The 19,840-nt window shown below is 40.3% G+C and overlaps 1 long non-coding RNA gene across 1 annotated transcript; it reads right to left on the reverse strand.

The window, feature by feature from the left end:
• Window positions 1-774: 774 nt before the first annotated feature.
• Window positions 775-18,073, reverse strand: LOC116807812 (uncharacterized). Its single transcript, XR_004366961.3, has 4 exons — window positions 17,673-18,073; window positions 4,632-5,592; window positions 2,175-2,259; window positions 775-1,476 (listed from the first exon to the last, which is right to left on the reverse strand). It is a non-coding gene; the product is annotated as an uncharacterized lncRNA (long non-coding RNA).
• Between the last annotated feature and the right edge of the window lie 1,767 nt (window positions 18,074-19,840).

Consider the following 19,840-nt stretch of genomic DNA (forward strand, 5'->3'; position numbering starts at 1 on the left):
TCTGCAAATGGAAAGGATGTGATCTGGGCTGTTGAGGTGTTCAGGCAAACACAGTGAAATGCACAGCCTGAGGAATGAAATAATGAAGCTGTCTCTGCTACTGGCCATGAGACCCACAAGCAGTTAATCTCACTGGGTTTTTCCAAATACAAATTACAGAAGTTTCATCCTTCAGGTGGAGGTGATTTAGGATTCCAAATCTTTGATGCCATTTGATACACAACTTTGTCATGTATACTTAACATATAAAATAACTGTTGATTTCTTTGCTCACTCTATCAGTTTTTAGACACTGTAAGTGTAATGTTCATCCCAGCTTTCTTCTGTTTTCTACACATAAGTGGTAGTGTCTTCAGTGCAAAATGCCATGAAATCTGTTAAGCCTTTGGAAAACCAACTCAAGGAAGTCTTAGACAATCCATTGTATCAATGTTTTAAAGGATTATCTGTGGATAGGTAGAGGAGAAATTTCTGGCACTGACACCACCTCAGCAAACAAATATGAGACAGATGCCACACACAGAGAAAAATACTTTACCAGAGCAAACTATTACCTTGTAGATTTAGCTAAATTGGGTCACCAGGACCTCTGGAAAGCAGATCATTGTCAAGCAGGCATGTCTGAATTTAGACGTTTATGTTTCTGAACTTTGAAGCTGTGAATCAGGATAATAAGCAGAATTTGACCTTCACAGAGGTCTGTGGCACATTCACTTTCAAGGTCTTAACCTCCACTTTGGATGACCTTTTGAATGCATCACTTGCACCTCTCCCTCACATAGAACAGTATTTTTATTTATGAAATTGCTCTGATTTCTTCACTTTCCCCTGAATGGAAATGAGAGTCCTGAATGCCAAAGCAACTTCCTGTGAATATTAAAGGCCTTGTGACATTTCTATAAAAGAAACAACATATTTGAGTTTTATTTATGTTTTGCTGATGGTATTATCAAATAAATTTTTTTCATCTTGCATCCTATTTGTGGTCACCATAGGGAACTTCTGCTGCTTTCCAGGAGAGTCTTGGCAGAAGCTATTGTGGCATGAATTTAAAAGGGGCTTCAACATGTGGTCTTTCAGCAATCTTCTTCTGTATGTCTAGTTCTTTCCACAATAATATTACAGCAGCTGTAGATGTGAAAAAACTCACTTTTTCCCTTCTGTTTTTCGTAATGTAATTTCAATCCAAGTCCTGTGACATTGTGAATCATCTACAGTTCCTGTGGATTTTTGACATAGAAATACATTCCCTGTATTTCTCAATATTGCAGAACTAATTTTGCCAACCTGGAAGCTTTCAGATAGTTAAGTAATATTCCATTTTGTAGTAGCTTAACCCAAACTTGTAACCAAAAAGCCTCTAAATGTTAGTATGGCTTTTTTTCCCCCTAAGTTTTGAATAATAAAATTATTGGAAAACTAAAAAACTGATGCAAATGGTCCCACATAATCCATGAGTTTGAAACTTGGTTGCTCCTGTGAATAAAAAAAAAGGAACTGTATTAATATAAAACATAACCAGTAAATTGTGTGACTGGCACCAGCACTCCAGCACCATTGTCTTTCAGATGCAAAATATTTCAGAAAGAGAATAATGCCTCAGTTAAAGTCCAGAAATTCATATGATGCTGCTCTGTGTAAAATTCCACACTTCCTTATGAAATGTCTTTCCCCTAGCCACAGTTATGTAAAAAAGGCAAAAAAAAAAAAAGAAAAAAAAAAAGAAAAAAAAAAAGAAGGCCCATTGTTATTAATTACTAGAAAGCTGGCATGATTCCTTGAGGACTTCCCAGAGAGAACAGCTGTTTCCGTACTCTGGGTTGTTTTGCTGTACATTACAGGATACTCCAAGCACCTTTCAGCCCAAGGCACCTCGTACGTGTCATGAGCACTGTTATGATTTACACAGAAATGACACCATGTGGGATGCAGGGCAGTGCAAGAAGTTGTCAATGCCTCTTCTCAGATCAAGGCTTAACATGGCTTGATGCAACTGGGGATGTCTGTGATGGAGACCACAAGTGCTAGTCTTAAAAAATGGTTTTAAGTAACCTTTTAAAACTTTCTGAAGCCTATATTGCAAAAAAAAAAAAAAAAACCAAAAAAAAAACAGGTGCTTTTATTGCTCCTTCTAAATAGACTGTTCCTTCAAAAGAAAAACTAGGACTGCTCACCTGCTTTTTGTCCTTGGCTTGACCAAATGTTACCTTTTCAACCTCAAACACTTGCAGTCAGGAAGGAAAAACAACTTTAAAATCCCTTGAGGAAAAAGAAAAAGAGCATAGATTTCAGTTTTATTGCTTTAAAACATTTTATGCCCCAAACTGAAATATTTGAGTGTCTATAGAGCTCCATGTTTGATGATCTTTATTGGATACATATATCTCTGTTTATAGAAACATTGTTTAATGATTCAAACATTGAATTGCAAAAATTATTCATTTTAGAGTGATAAAATATACCATCTTCCATTCTAATAAAATATTGAATACCAGCTATAATATAGATTACAGTTGTAATGCTTCTGGTAGGATCTGACAACCCAAAATTGTTTTCATGAATGTCCTGGAGTTAAGGTTAATGCACCGAAGAGCTGTTACTCATCAGTGTGTAATACCAGCTGATGCAGGTATAATAATCCTGCTGCAGCAGCGCAGGGCAGCAGAGAAATTGCTCTTCAAAGCTATAAATATGGGCTGTAGTTCATGGGATTCTTCTCTCCATACAAATCTAACTTCCAACCAATGTGTTATTGAAAATAAACAAAAACAATTAGATACAATTAAAACAAAAAATAACCCTGTCTTTCCCCAAAACAATGGACAGTAAAATCAAAGTTGTAACACCTCATATTAATCTTTATCTTTATAGATACTGAAAATTTTAAACTGGAGTCTTGCCCACTTGTAATATCCCCCTTCCTGCAATTCCCGTCCCAAGCTTGACATTGTAGGACAGCTGTATTAATTAGTGTCAGCAGTATGCTTGCAACAGGTTTAGGAGCACCCTTCATTATTAAAAGTAGGATTTATTCTCATTTACTGGCATACCCTGACAAAGGTCCTGGATTTAATTAAATTTAATTAATTAAAAAGGGGTATTTATCTTTAAGCCTTTGCAGATGTAAAGAGTATTGTTTTTCTCCAAAGAGGTCAGCTACAAATATGGCAACTCTAATAATACACTTTGCTAAATTAGTCTTCTATTTTCAGCCCAGTGTTATGTCCTTGGTTTTATTTATCTGATGCTCATCTCTATTGTGTCAGAGCTATCCACAGAATGAAACATTCAGCATCCCAGTAAGAAAGGGAGAAAACTACTTTTTTGCTGGCCCTCAGCTAGAATATAAAATCAGTCAGTTGTAAAAGTTTATACAAAGGAGAGACATTTTGCAACACCCTTCTTAAAAGTGGCCATGCTTGTGCTTTCTTACAGTTTTGCAAGGCATCAACTGAGAGAATTTGGATCCACCACCAAGAAAATTCTTTCCCTGTCAACTAGACTCTTTAGATCTGGAGATGTCAAATTCAATGAACACATGCAAAAGAGGGGGCTCTCCTTTGCTTGACTGTAAGGAGTCCCATCTGCCTTGTCTTAAAGTTGACAGGAGGGTTTCTGTGCCTTATCAGATGCCAGATTCATTACAGGGTTGAGGATTTCAGGAGAGCATAGCCTTCAGCAGAGAGAGCAGTCTTTCCAGTACAACAGGGAAAGTAATAAGGCTCCAGAATAAACTTTGTGGGTTTAAGACCAAATAAGAAATAAAATATTTTGTTGAAGTGAGTTCTCTCTTTAAGTTGTAAATACATTAGGCAGAATAAACTTTAGCATTGTTAAATCAGGAGGAAATCTTCTGTTCTCTTCTAAGAGTCAGGATGCCTGTCCTATAAGTCTGGTTTCTTCTAGATGTCCAATGTTGCTTTGAGAAGAGTCAGAGTGGCTGCAAAAAGAGACCATTCTTCAAATCATAAGTCTTCTTCTATTTTAAAGCTGAAAGGGATATTTTTAAAAAATTAATTTTAAAAAATAGAACTTGCCAAGTCATCTTTTTTAACAGTATCTTTTTCAGAGAGGTATGATGAAGGAATTTTCTAGATTTCCTTAACAGAACAGTTTGCTTTTCATCTGTCACTGGACTTATCTGCAAAATTGCAATTAAAACAAAATTTTGACAACAATTTGGAGAGGGTTTTTTTTTTCTTTATTCCACCTTATTCTTGCAGGCAGCAGAGTTTATTAACAGATAGGTCAATATTTGCAAATATCACTTCTAAGTTCATTGCAGAATAACAAAAATTTAGGAGCATTTTTTATATAGAATTAGAAATAAGATTTTGCCTGATTTGATTAGTGATTATCTCCTCAAAACCAGAAGTGGAGGGGAATCTCAGTAGGAGGTGGGAGGAAGGTTCATATAGGAGTCCTGACCAGCCCTTCCTCTCCCTCTCTGCAGATCCACCTTTAGAGCACACTTGGCAGAGCAGCTTTTGATGTCTGCATCAAATACCTCTACAGGTTACATTTTAGAGTGGAAAAAACTAGTGTGGAAAAAATTAGTGTGGAAAGCTGCCAACTGTCTTCAAAAAACCTCCTTACCACAGAGTTTTTTGGTAAGCATTCACAGTCCTTACCTTTTAAAGGTTAATCACTGCTTACAAATACTAACAGAACAGGAATGGAAAAGCCTGCAGGCATACTCCTTGCTGTAAAGCAAGGAAGGAGAGCTTCCACAGTGTCCCAGTGCAAGAGAAAATGGCCAGTGCAGTGGTTCCAACAAGCTTTTCCAGATAGGAGACTCATTAATTTAACAGCAGGCATCTGGAGGAAACCTAAGGTACAGAGATATTAATTATTGCTGAACACAATGCCACAAAACAAAGTGAAAACAATTGGAGTTATTCAAATTCAGCAGTAATCCGTTTAGCCCAGGAACAGAAAATATGAAAGAGTCTCTTTCAATGGCATGAAAATGTTGTTAATATAGATGTGGTTGTAGCAATGAGAGAAATGCAAAAACACCAGCCAGCAGCACTGCTGTGGAAGGTTGTCAAGGATCCTTGACTGATCACACAGATCTTCTAGGGTTGCAGACTATCCATGCCCATGCTCATATGTTTCCTAAACCATAATATTCTGTTAATAAATGCAAGGTAAGATGATAAACTGGATACAAGTCGAACTCTGCTTCTTAAAATATTCTTGACTGTGATACTTTCAGCTTTGTTCTTTGTGTGTGACTGTGACATACCAGAAAAGTATTTGACATAAAATGTGAGGAGGACAAGCTTCTTCTTGCCTTCTTGAATGCTTTCTTCACCTCCTCTTGCTTCAGTTTACAGTGCCTGAAACTTATTTTGCCAGTGGTCAGGTTCAGTAAATGAAAGGATGGATGTGAGTGTTGCTTCTCTCAGCTGCCTGTTGACCACTCAGGTATTTCACCAGTTTCCAGCTTCCATTCCAGTTTCTCTTCAGCTTGCTTTAGATTCATGAGAGGGCAGCTGTGTCTTCATTTGTAGGCATTTTGGGGAGCAGATGGAGGCCTTCCGGGCCTTTTGTACAGCACTCTGATTGGATACACTGGTTCTTATACCTCTGCAAATAAAATAAAAAGAAATATCTTTACAAATGTCACCACATAAACATCCTACAGACAAGCACTTGGACCTTCATCCTTTCCATCTCTCTCTAAGCTCATTTTGTATCTTCATTTCCAGTTCAAGAGACCATCCAAGAAAAACGAGTCTGCCCCAGGTCTTACTGGCAGACTTTGTGGGTGGCTTAGGTCCTCAACTTCACGTACAGATTTTCCCAGTAAAAATGCAATATTCCACTTGCTCACCAGGGAATATAATGGGCATGTAGGGATGAAAATTCCAGCATCAGAAAACCTGCTTGGGCAAAACTTGCCCATCAGCTGTCAGCAGGTTAGCAGGAGTCAGAGCACTTGAGAGATTGAGAGCTTCTTTAATTTCTATCCTTGCACAGCCTCTAGACTGGATTTTGCTTTGTCTTTACAACCAGAATATTTGTCTCAAGGAATAGGATAAGGACTGAGGCTACGCACTAAAATTTAGTTTTGCCAAGAAGCAGAAAATTGTTGCAATCCTTTTGGTGGCTCAAAGCATATGGGACAAGCTGTTAAATCACAGTGCGACAAATCAAAAAGCAACCTCTTCCCTGACATCTTTGGAAAGCTGAAATTCACACTGCCCCACTGCAGTCCCCCTGTTCTCATCATCCACTGGATGAACAGGAGCCAGTTTCCTGCTGCCCACATTTCCAGCAGGGCTATCTGTAGGGAGAACCTTTGCTTACCAGAGGAGCATCTGCTGAGACAGACGTGCTTGGAGTCTGCAGGGCACACAGAAAGGGATACCAACTTTTCACAGCATTTGCTTCTCACAAAGGGTAAGAAGAGGCCAGCCTGAATTTGGCAAGTAATAACTTTTAAAGCTAAATAAAACCTGAAGAGCTCCACTGCCTGAAAGCTATGAGAACTGCACCTAGTAAGTACATGAGATATCAGAGTCAGTGAATGGTAAGAGATGAAGGAAGTTTCTGCAGGCTGATGAACAAAACTTTTTATTGCATGCCCGTACACATTTTGTATTTGAAATGTCACAAAAATCAGAAAGAGCAGGCATGGCTACCTAAGCTATACCTACATTACTCTGATCACACAGACATTCTGGAATGACCAGAACTTCAAATAAAATTACGTTATTTCTTTCCCAAACACAGATGCAATACTTTTAAACGACATCATGGCACAATTATAGGAGCCCTTCTTGTAGCCCAGGTCATTAATTTCCCAGTGATACAGATCTCAGAAGAGAACTTTTATAGCCTAGCAGCTCCAAGGACTAACTGGTGAATATAAAAGATTCCTGACTCTGCAGCCTAAGCCTCGCTATTTCCAAGGCCTGAAGGGTGTGTGGGATTAATTTTAAAATAAAGGCAGCGGATCCATAGGTCCAGTCATTCACAGAAAGAAAAGAAATGCCCTGTCTTGAAAAATCAAACATATAGCCAGACCCACCAAACTCCAGAGAAATTGGCACTTACTTTCTTAATTCAAAAGTTACAGTCTTACCAGCTAGTTTGCAAAGGACTATTTAAAAGGACACAAATTTAGATTTTGCTCAAAAATTGGTTAACAAAAGAAGAAGATCAACAGAAGAACTTCAATTCATTTTGAACTTAAATTGAACATCATATATTATTTGCATTTAAGATCATTCACTGCCATTTATGAACCCCAACAGCAGAACACACAATTAATAGAAAGTGAAACTAGCAGTCAAGTATCTGTAACACAACTAATACGGAGAAACAACAGCATGCTTGGCATTAAGGTGCAGATAAAGATACTACTAAAATAAAATGTTTATGTACAAATCTTAATGGCATCAGAACCCTTTTAATCACTAGCGCTAAAATAATTATAATGCCCAACTCTTAATACTTGCCAGGTAACTCTAGATCCAAGGACATTTTCTAACCTGCATAAACCTGAAGTGTACTTTCTTCTAGGCCCCAAAGGAAAGAGTAATTTTTGTACACGTGGATGGCCTGAGCCACTGGAATCATCAGGCTACCCACTGGAATCATCAGACAAAACCCTGGAGGCACAGGAATTGGGACCGACTACGTGGACATCTGTGGTGGCCACTGTGACAATGGAGCAGATGCTGCTGAACATCTTGGTGTTGGGAAGCGGCTGAGAAAAGATTGCTCAGGCATCTCATCCTCACTCCACAGGAATCCCAGCAAGTACATGGAGCTGGGTAAGCTGCAGCACCTAAAGATAAATAATGTCTCTGATAAATTTAACCTGAATTTCTGATGGAGGCTGCTCAGGCTTTTAATCCAATATCACAGTTAATAGACCTCTCTTCATTTTTCATCTTCAGTTCAAGTATTGTTTCAGACCACTGGCGAAATATTTGCTAAATTATTTCTGAAATTTGAGCTGTATTGATTAATCAGTCCTAGTTTTAATAAAACACTTATTTTCCTTGATCAGATAGATGAGTTTAATTCACATTACAAGGAGGTATAATTGTGAGCCTATTTCAGAGAAAGCAACCCACTAAAACAAAGTTCTAATAAATGTTGGATTATAGCATTTTAGAGCCTTTAAAATCTTTCTTTTTTGGTTTCATAACACTTCCCTTCAGCAACATACCTAAAAATATTAAAGCTGCTATAAAATTTATTAGCTGGAAGCAGAGTATAAACGTATTCCTTCTCTTACCATGTATGACCCTGCTACTCCCCTGCTTGTTAATAAACAGTTTCCAATCCCATATAAAATGTGCTTGATGCATTATTGCATTGCTGATTGTAACTTTTGTCAGCACCTTAGTGACTGACATCACATAATCACTTGTGCATCTGGTTCCTGGCTAGGAATGTGGTCAGATTGGTATATGTTTTACTTAATTGCCTCTGTACCTGGGCCCTGTTTAATGGCTTGAGGAAACCTGACCTATTGATGTCTCGTCCCCTATAAAATCCATCACTTCCGATGCGAATAGTTGAGCATGTGAACTTATTTCACTTGCCATCAGTTATGCTGGGAGAAAAATGTGGTTGGTAGAAAATAAACACCAAAAGAATATAAATGCAGCTGGAGCAAATTCTGAAGTTTGAATGCATCTTCAGGAGAAATTTTTATAATCTTCACACAGGGGCAATTAATAATTTCACTAAAAAACATTATTTTTAGAAATGTAAAAACCCTGGGTTAAAAGCTGAAAATAGATGGCAGTCCTTCGATACATTTTATTTGACTCAATCAGTTGCTGAATTGCTGTTTTAAAATGCCTAAGTCAGGAAATAGCAAACCAGTCACAGCTCATTATTGCCCAACGGGGTCACAGTCCACCTCTGATCTAGAAGTAGGCATAGAGGGAAAACTTCAAGTGCTCGAGAGGATGTAGTGGAAAATACTTTAAGTCTTACAGAATAGTCTAAAACAACATTAAATAATTCCTGTCAGCTTCTAAAACCAATCCTGAGTAAAAGTAGAAAATTTTGCAGAATTGCAAGAATGTCTTTAAAAATGACCTATAACTTTGTAAGTGCTGTGTTATATTTCAGCATTGAGAAAAATAAGTGTCTGAGGTTTAATTAAAGAATCTCACTAAGTGAGAAGGAAGAAAGCAATTGCCTGAGAGAAATTATACCATGCTGGTTATTGCCTACTAAACTATAGCAATATTATAAGAGAGAGAGAGATTTTTTACCTGCCCATAAACTTTTTTATCCCTAAACTTTCACACCACTATTTTCTTCACTGTAGTAGATAATTACTTGAATTAGCCCCTTAGAAATATTTATCCACCAGTCTGAATCTACCTATATTTCATTTAAAAAAAAATCTTGTAGATTCTTGTTAGTCATTCTAGCAGCTCCTAAAACAGGGAAAATTATTTTTAAAAAGCACATAACAGCAAAAATTAAACAAAAATAAAGTATATAATTTTCATCAATATGTAATGGCAATGCTCCCATAACCTTTCCAAACCAGCTAGATCCATACAGCCTTTAAAAGCTTCTGTATCAAATTCTGCTTCCTTCTCCAAAAGTGAGCCTTGAACGTTTTTCAACTACTTTTAAAAAAAAATATGCCATCTATTTTTTAAAGATATAGATGGCCCCTGTTAGGGAATTCCAAATCAAGTGGTCAGTTGTGTCTTTATCTGCAAGTAGTGCAGACAGTCAAGCCAAATCTTCTCAGAAAAGACACAGACGCTGTTTTCCACCATCAGGTCACAGGCCTGAGAAGACACTCCCCAATAAATAAAACCCCAAATTGAAAAAGCAACACCAAATTCTCTAGAAAGAATTTGAATCTGTCATTGAATCCTGGCAGATTCACTTGCAACCATGATGAATAGGAGTATTTTTAACATCTGTAGTTTTTGAAATTATTTCTATCACAATGTCTCAGTTCACTAGAATTACACAGAAATCAAGTGCTTTTTGGTGGTCAGAGGGATTATAGTATTCCTTCCCACAATTCAGCTCAAATTGCAGATTCCTTTTAAGAAAAGAAAGTTAACTTAGGTCCAACTGTGGTATATCCATATGAATACTTTATTGTGTACAATAATTTGTGCCATCTGCTTTGGCTATTGAAAAATTGGTTAGCAACTGTCAAACTGGTCTTTTTGTGAAATGCCTCAGCTTTGCCAATGTAAAACCATGGAATATGGCTTTCTGTTGCACTACTGCAGATGAAAACATTGAAATATTTGGCAATGGCATTTCCAGAATTGCAAAATTGTCATATAAAAGATTAGCTTTAAAAACCCACAAAAAGACTTATGTCTGCTGGTTTATAGATCAGCTTCTAGCTGCAAAGTGACTTTTCATATTCTGCAGAGTCAAGAAAGTTTGCCAGAAACTTAGCATTATGAATGAGTTTGTCATGAAACTTAAACCAAGTGTTGCAAATGATCACCTTGAGTATATAAACAACTTTACTGGTTCTTACTGTCCTGCATCCTTTTCCCTCTTCTTTGCATCATGTACATCACAGTCATTTTTCTCTTCACTGCTCTGTCTGTTCCTGATAACCACTCTGCTTTGTAGAACTAGGTGTCTTGAGCAAATACTGAAAATTAATGTTTCAAGGCTGAAATTAAAAACAGGGATGTATTAAGTATTTTTAAAACAATTTCCTGGGCCATGGGAAGGGAAGGGAAGGGAAGGGAAGGGAAGGGAAGGGAAGGGAAGGGAAGGGAAGGGAAGGGAAGGGAAGGGAAGGGAAGGGAAGGGAAGGGAAGGGAAGGGAAGGGAAGGGAAGGGAAGGGAAGGGAAGGGAAGGGAAGGGAAGGGAAGGGAAGGGAAGGGAAGGGAAGGGAAGGGAAGGGAAGGGAAGGGAAGGGAAGGGAAGGGAAGGGAAGGGAAGGGAAGGGAAGGGAAGGGAAGGGAAGGGAAGGGAAGGGAAGGGAAGGGAAGGGAAGGGAAGGGAAGGGAAGGGAAGGGAAGGGAAGGGGAGGGGAGGGGAGGGGAGGGGAGGGGAGGGGAGGGGAGGGGAGGGGAGGGGAGGGGAGGGGAGGGGAGGGGAGGGGAGGGGAGGGGAGGGGAGGGGAGGGGAGGGGAGGGGAGGGGAGGGGAGGGGAGGGGAGGGGAGGGGAGGGGAGGGGAGGGGAGGGGAGGGGAGGGGAGGGGAGGGGAGGGGAGGGGAGGGGAGGGGAGGGGAGGGGAGGGGAGGGGAGGGGAGGGGAGGGGAGGGGAGGGATTTTAATCATCTTGGAAATTATGTGCCACAGTTTAAACATGTATGTATTGCACACTAAGTTATGGAACAGGGTAGCTTGCAGGAAGAATAATGACACAAATACATGCCACAATTCCTGAATTAATGCAAGGAGCACTTGGTTATATGTTATTCATCCATGAAAGGTAAAACAAAAAAACCCAAGCCCATATTTAGTTAAAAGGTATCTAGAAGATCCAGCTTTGAAGAACCATTTTCTGACCCTACATCAAGCAGCTCTCCCTTCTCTATTATCTGTTCTTTCATCTTAATGCATCCAATGAAAACTACAGCTTTCCATAGCAAGTCTTATTTCCCTTTTATTTCCTGTTTGCCTGTGATGTTTCCTGATGCTTTTATCCACATGAAGTATCACTTAAAGCTATCTTAATAAGAATTCTTTTATTGGGAGTTTGCAAAAGCAGCAGTAGATGCTTATACCTAGGGGCCTCCTACATATGAGTAACAAACTCAATTATCTGCATGCAGTTACTGTATGAAGGGAAAAAGGCTCTTCCATCAACTTCTTCATCTTGCAAATAGGGCAAAGAATGATTCTCCCAGTCTGTTGCAGATATTGCTATGTTTTCCTAAGAGATGCTCCATTTATCTTAGACGAAGCAGCAACAGGAAGAGCTGCTAAGTCCTGATATTTTTTTCAGAATTTTACAATATTTCAGGTAGGTTTAAGGTCCTCAGCTGCTGGAGGCCATCAGTCAAGACAGAATGGACTTGTCCTAGGGCAGCACTTGCAGGAAGGCAAGTGTGCACACACATGCAGGACCTACAAAAGCAAAGCATGTACAACAGGGCTCCTTTTCTGCTGTGGGAGGTACAGTAAGCAAGAATAACAAGGCCTCTGAAACCAGCTCACTCACCCAGCATAGCTGCCTGTACAGGATCATCATAATTCATAGTTTGAAAACCCCCACCATGTGACGAACAGCTTCACCTCCATCTTCTTATACCCTCCCTTCAGGTGTTTATATACATGATTTTGACTTAGCAGGGTTTCTCATACCAGTGCTCATATGCTAAATGTGAGAGAAGATCCAGGCTGAGTTGGGCCCTAAGTGCACAACCCTGACTGTGATTAGCAATGGTCAGCCTCTGCATTGCCATATGTCCAGGTGGATCTTCGGCAGCAGCTATGGTTTTAGACTCCAGAAAGTCCACCCATAATTTGTTGTGCCCTTAATGCTGAAGACAGTAGGGTCATCCTAATTGTGTGCTTATTCAGAGGAAGGGTCTCTGTAATTTCTTCTTACAGCTAGGGCAATTGCACATTTTCTTTCAATCCCCTGCATTTATAGTATTGAATTGTTCCTTCAGGTAGCCATTTAAAACCTCCACTTCCCTGCATGATTCAGAATCTCTGTAACATCTTTTTGCTTATTTAGGAGCTGTGTTTGTGATGATCACAGCCTTACCAGTCTCAGGACATCACACCCTGTCTCCTGCTCTCACACATCTGCTGTTTCCATGGTATTCTGGGGGTGTTTAACTTTCATCTAGCAGATGTGGCTCAGTCCAGATTTGTCAAGAGCCTCTGTTTTTTTCCAAAATGCAAGTGTCATATAGGTAGACTCTAGCAAAATCCAGACTGTCCCAAATATGTTGGTTTCCCCAATGAGTTGTCATAGGTGTCAAGGAAAACCCAATCAGCAGGCAAGGGAAATAGTTTCTTCTGCACATATAAGGTGTTAGATCTGAACAAATGTGTTCTGTGTTTCTCCTAAGGAGAGTTTCAGAACCCTGCTGATGCCTCACTTGTAAAAAAATACTTGGTTTCAGCAAGGCCTCCATTCAGAACCAATGGAATACGATCCTTTTACACATTGAATTTCTTCCATTTGGCTTACACTTAGGCAAGGGAATGTGTCCTTTTTGCACCTTGAGTGTCTGGGGGTTTTACTCATGTTTGTGTGATCAAAAGTCAACCCACCTCCTCTGCCATGCAAAAGGAACTTGGCTTTAGACTTGAGCTGGGGAAAGTTTGTCTTCTTCCATCTACTCTTTCAATTTTTCTGCCACATTTAGAAGGGCTTCCTAAGAAAATATGGTCTCTGCCTTTTTGCTGAGATCAGAAACTAGGTATGCTTTTACCCCATTGATGGATGCATCTCACTGAGTTATAATTACACACATTGTATGTGTATTTTCTTCCTTTTTGTAGCCTATCAGCACATTCAGGCAGCATGCTGCCACTCCACATAGAAAAGGTAACTGACCTAACTCCCACATTCTACTTTCTCATTCAGCTGGTTTCACTGCCAAAGGAATGATTGTATCACTCTTTGTAGCACCAAGCCAGATCATGTTCCTGTGGTCATCTCCAACTAAACAAGAACTTCTGTTTGCACTTGAGTGTACATTCATTTTCTATTGTGATACTGTACTCAAGACAGTAACCCTGCTGTCACTTGGTTTCATATGCACACTCCTTAAAACCTGTGGCAAAGTGAGGGGATTTTCCCCCCATGCTTTGCTTTTTGACACAGCTCATGATGGTCAGCATGCACTCTGTATAACTCTGCCTGATTTACTTATGCTTTACTACCTCAAAACTCTTCTCATCCAATTCTTGATCTTCAGAGTGTGCACACTTTCTGCTCCTCATAAGGCTCATGTTAGACCCAGAAGAGCTTTTTTGTCTTTCATATGTATAACATCTGCAAAGCTTGCAGGGAAGCTTGCATGGAGGGCAGAGTGCAGGCACTCAGATATCTTCATTGATGATGTGGCGCAGCCAGACGCCTCTTCACAGTGACTCAGTGTTCCTTCAGCTTTACCTCTTCACTGCCCTGGCCTGAGGGAAGCGCAAAAGAGGACAGGCAAGTCTTCAGTGGGATTTGACAGAGAAAATAACAATCCCTCCTGGCTCACTTTAGTGCGCCTGTAGTGCACTTCACCCTGTGCATGAGCAGACACAGGAGGGGAGACATGAGCAAGGAGCTCCGATGGTGGATGTCAGTGTCAGCAAAACTCCCTTCTCTGATGTTCAGTTTCCAAAAGATGAGCTGCAGTTCTACTCTGAACTTGAAGAGATGTTTGTTATTTAGGTGATAGTGAGTGTGTCTGACTGGACTTGTACTTCTTCTCAGTTACAAGTTTAATATAGACCAACATATTGGTGTAGCTGCCTACTGCTGCTCACCCCAGGGAAGGACACAAAAACTCACAATCATGCCAAAACTGTATTGAAATATATATCTGAAAAGGCATAACAAGCAAATTCTGCAAGGTAAACCCACCCCTTAAAATTAATGAGAAAAATTTAACTCAACAAAAAGATTGGCAGCTTACCAGCCCTCTGTGAGCAGCCATCATCCCACATAGGTCAGTAAGCCTTTCATCCCGAGAGCTTCAAATACAACATGTGACTTTAATCCCTGTGACATGGCAAAACAATGTGTACCAAGGAATTTGGCCACTGGCAAAGAGCTTTGCTTTTCGTTGGGGGCCAGTCATTCAAGCAGCATGTGTGGTCTGCAAGTGGCTCTATTCATTATCCCCCTAACTCCTACTGGCTGTCCCTGTGCGGGGCTGTTTGCTGGGCTCACTCCTGACTGCAAACTGAGCATTATTCCCTGTCCCCCTGTGCTGAACCACCCTGTCTGCGAGGCTGCAGCCTCTTGCCTTGCAGGCCATGCCAGGACAGGAGGGAGCCCAGCCAGGCAGACAGTGTTTGTCATGTGGCACCCAGCATTGTCATCAGGCCTTCAGCCTCCCAAGAGTGAAATCCACTTCCAAGCCACAGCAGCTAGCCCAGCACGGAGAGAGCCCTCTGTTAGACCTGGAAATCCTTCATAACCCTACAAAAGTAAGGAAGCAGGTGTTGTCTGAGGCAGTGTAAAGCTTCTGCCTGGGAAAAAGTTAGAGGAGAGAGTAAAAAATCTCTTGGGGCATCCCTCCAGTGCTTGTATTCCCTTTAGATAGTCAAGTCTCTCTTAGAGGAAAGTCTCACACCTGAGGAGATTTCTGTCCATTGCAGCTCTGCTCCCCGAAGCTGCTGCATCTCTATTTTCCCACCTCTGAAAGAAACTGCCTGCTGACTTCTCTGTCTCTGTAGAGCACTTGCTCATGAAAAGTACTTCATCAGGCATCATTTCTATGCAACTGTTTCTGTCTGTCACAACACAAAACAAGATGTGCACACAGGTAACTTTTTTCATGGGTCAGTTTACCAGTTTTTCAACATATATAATACAAGATGCAAGAAATGTACTACTTTGAAATGTAGTTCAAAGTTCTATTCCATTTGTTGCCTAACATTTCATCAAATCAAGCTTGGTTCATCCACTCTCTGTGCAAATTCACTTAATGTCTTTTTAGGAAAAAAACATAGTTTGTGATTTGCATACTTTTCTGTCTAAAGTAAGAAAAAAAGAAAAGGTAGCTGAAACTCCATGTCAATATGTTTGATACTACACTTGGAATTCTGTTATGCCATTTTCTATTTTTAACATACTTTGTTTTAATTTTCTTCTTAGATATTGAATTTTATTTTTTAAGGGAATTAGAAAGCATGTAGTGATTCTTGGAAACTGCCTTTTCCCCTCTCTTTAACTGGCATTTGGTTCTTTTCTATTCAGGTTTCACACCTCTGGCTGACATTTGATCTGTTTGCTAAGAAAATTGGCTTTTATCAGGTTGTGAAAAGTTCCTTACAAAAAGAAAATCCAGGGTATTTTGATAGTTTTCAAAACATCTGGAACTTTTTCTTCTCTAAATGCATTAAGGCTTTTCTTTCATAAAGGACAGAAGTCCTCAGCAGGCTCTGAAGGCAATGGGTGGGAGAGGCAATGTGTGCTGTAACTAAAGAGTTTAGAAACCACAGCAATGTTGCTGAAATAATAGAGATAAAAGGGAAAGTAGAGCTAAGTCACTAGTGCATCCAAAACCAGCTGGCTCCCAACAGGAATTTCCACTTTGGTTTGGAAGGGGTTTGGTGATTCACACAGGCTAGAGCTGGTATCCACTGCTCTTTGTGCCTGGCAGCATTTGCCCAAGAGACATGGCCAATTTGGGGGCACAAAGTGGAGAACAGAGGCCAGGAGCCTGACAAAGGCTCAAGTGTGCCATGGGGACATGGCAGAGAGGGGAAAAAATCCAGCACAATTTCAAAGGGAATGGGTTTCAGATCCAAAACTAATCATGTTTCATCATTTGTGGTGAAAGAAAAACAAATTCATTCTGTTCTGGGCCAAAAAAAAAAAAAAAAAAGGCTATCTCCAAGCTTTTTCAATTCAATTGTTTCTTGATGAAACAATTATTGTGAAATTATTAAATCAGAAGTATTCTTTTTGAAAATGTCAAAGTAAAATATTTGGAGTTTTAGAAGCTTGACAGAATTTTTTTTCCTGAGGAGAAATAGTCTTTGAGAAAAGTATGCATTGGGATAGAGATTGTTATTTTGCTTTTCTCACATTTTCTCCCTTTATATCTTTCAGGGTACTTAGTGCTTGTTAAATCCATTTAGCACTCCATAAACATTCTCAAAACCAGCCACAGATCCCCCAAAAATGGAAGGAGCTTCTTTTCATAACTTACTCACTATTTTTTAATGTCTAGGACAATGTACTGTTGATAAACTTCATTTCTACTCACCCAGGGCATTGGCTAATGAGTAAATATTGCAATTTTTAAATCCATTTTAAAAATTCATTCAGCGTTTATGGCTCAAAATGAAAAATCAATAGCTAGATTTTATATGACAGTGTTGATCATAGTATGGAGATTCAGGTAAACATGCTATGTATTTACAGATGCTTGCTATTGGTAAAAAAACTTGTCGGGCAGACAATCTAGTTACATAGATTTAACATGCTCCTTGATGTCAGAAAGGAGGGTTAAATTAACTGGTTTAGATAAATGTATCTGACTGCATTTGCCACGAGCTGAGAGGGCTTGCAAGGAGAGGTATGGCGTGTGTGAGAACCCACCGTGCCTACTTCATGCCTCAGCTCCTGCTGCAGCCCACCAGCCTCTTCAAGAACCAGATAATTTTCCTTACCTCATTGGCCACAGGGCTGAGCGTGGTTTAGGTCACTGCAGCCACATGATGTTGCCATCAGGGAGCTCCAAGTGCACTTGACACACATGTTGGAGAGACCTGAGGAAGTTTTGTGTGGAGCTGATGTGCAGCAGCTCTGGCACCAGGTACCAAAACCTCTCATGTTGTTTCATGACCCCCTCTGGCTGCACTGTTTTACAACTGCAAATTATCAGGCATGCTAGCAGTATGAAACCCAGTGCAGGGTTTGGCAGTTTTTTGCAAAGCCAGTTTTGTGCCCAAAGCAGCACTTTTTTTTTTTTTTTTCCCCCCCAGAATTCATTCTTGCCAGCAAACTTCGGCCACTGAAAAAGGGCTGAAATTCACTGAAAAGAGAGACCATACCTTGGAATGATACTTGGTTCTCCAGCAGTGATGCTGTACTCCTTAAGCAGAGCTGTGGCACAGTCCACAGCAAATTTCCATACTGGGCTGGTGAGCAAATGTTGCAGAAGGTGTCCTCAGTGGTAGGATGAGCTGCACCTCCCCTCAGTCACAGCAGACACTCTGGAACACTCAATGGACTTGGAACCACCCTGGTGACAATAGCTCCAAATCACAGTGGAAACACTTCTGTGCAATGGTGCTAAGGTACTCGTGCTGTCTGCACAGCCTGATCAGTTAGGATGACAACAAATTTTAAATTCTCAGTCATCACTTCCGTGGCTTTTGGGAGCTGAACATCTACTTCCAAAGAGAAGGAACAGAAGATTTTAGGAGCTAATTCAACTGGCAACCCATTCTGTCATGTCGCTACCAGAGGAAGTTGAAACATATTTATATTCTTTTTCCTGGCTCTAATCACCTCAGAGGAAGATAGGATACATAATTATTACCGAAAATAACATAAGTGCTTCTCTGTTTTTGTTGCTTAGTGAATAGCTTTTGAATAGCACTACCCAAATGCAGATGAAATTGCATTATAATTTTATACTTATTAATATCTTACCTCCTCTTGATTTGAATCGGAAAATGGGGTTTATTAGTAAGAAATACGAAAAAAATGCTGAAAGCAAGCAAAAATGGTCCCAAATCTGAAAGAGAAGGTGTTCATTTCCATAATGGCTACAAGATTCAGAAGTCTGTGAGACTTTGCTGCATGTGTCTTGGCAAGGAATTAATAATCTTCACATGCTTTGTCCTAGTGATTGAAATAAATTACTTGCTTAAATTGCTAAGCAAGATGACCCATCTGTTGGCCCATGCTTGTTCAGATTCTCAGTAGGTTTATTATTCAAAATAATGACTGCCATATGCAACAGTAAACAGTTCTTTTAGAATTGACTGAAAGATCCTGTGCCGCTTTTGAAGGCAATTTGCAGAAATTGTTCATGTTCCCCTCCAGAACCTGCCATTCAACCAAACTCACCCTGACAGAGCTATTGCACTGCTTTTCTGAGAAGGCAGGGACAAAACCAAAGCAGAAGCCTGGACGAGATCAGATTATTCTTCATGAATGGAGAAGTCTGAAAATTATGGATTATAAAGCTCTGCAGCACCAGGTATGTCCCAGTTTTTTGTTTATTTGCATCACCAAAGCAACTATCATATAAACCAGTCGCAGGAGCGATGAGTATATTTAAACATGCATTACAGGATCTAAGCGGGCAGCAGCCACTCTAACACTCCCCAAGCCAAAGAAAGAAAAAGATTGTTCCAATTCAAATTCACCCTCTTTTTTTAGAAAATGCCTGAATGATTAGCCAAACTCTATAATGCTCCTTCATGGTCAAAAAATTCTGTCCATCAGACCCAGGAAGGCAGAGTATCCCAGGGATGAGGGCTTTCCCTGAGCACATTGCCCCTCACAGGCCCAGAAGTTCAAACCAGGAGATCTCCAGCATGAGCATCTCTGTGGTGGCATGGGGCAAGGGTAATTCTTGAGTCTGCACAGAGACATGCCACTTGCTGCCAGCATGCCCAGAATGAAAGAATCATGGCACAGGGAAATTTGTCTAGACAAGGGAGTGGTTTCTCTCCTGAAGAATTAATGAGTGCAGTTAGAGGTGAGCATCGCCTATGCAGGAGATGAGCACCTTCAGGTTATTCCCTTGGCAGCCTCTTCTGGCCTCAGTCATTTGTAAGCTCACTGCTCAAGTTATAGCTGCAGCATCACAGCACTGAGCAAGCATGGAGCAGAAAGGCCATCTGTCCTCAGCAAGGGGGACAGAGCAGAGGGGAAACCTCACCCTGCCCCCCACACTGGTGTGCAGGCGCCCACAGCTCACAGTGATGGGTGCAATTAAACAAAACCAGACTTGCCACCAAACTCTCTGCATGCCTTTACAGGTTCAAGGATATGCCTGTGTGTTGGATTTGATCACATCCCTCTATTTTATTTTTTTTTATCAGTGAATTTTGGTTAAATTCCACTGGCTCCCATCCTCTAACCTTTCCCTGTTAGGGAACAGCTGAGCGCCAGACTTTTACAAACAGGCCTCATATACATCTACTTAATAAATAAATAAATGGCAAGGTTCCTTTTCATAACTTCCTTTGCCTCTAATTTAGAC

The sequence above is a fragment of the Taeniopygia guttata genome, chromosome 2 (assembly GCF_048771995.1).
Source record: "Taeniopygia guttata chromosome 2, bTaeGut7.mat, whole genome shotgun sequence".
NCBI lineage: Eukaryota > Metazoa > Chordata > Aves > Passeriformes > Estrildidae > Taeniopygia > Taeniopygia guttata.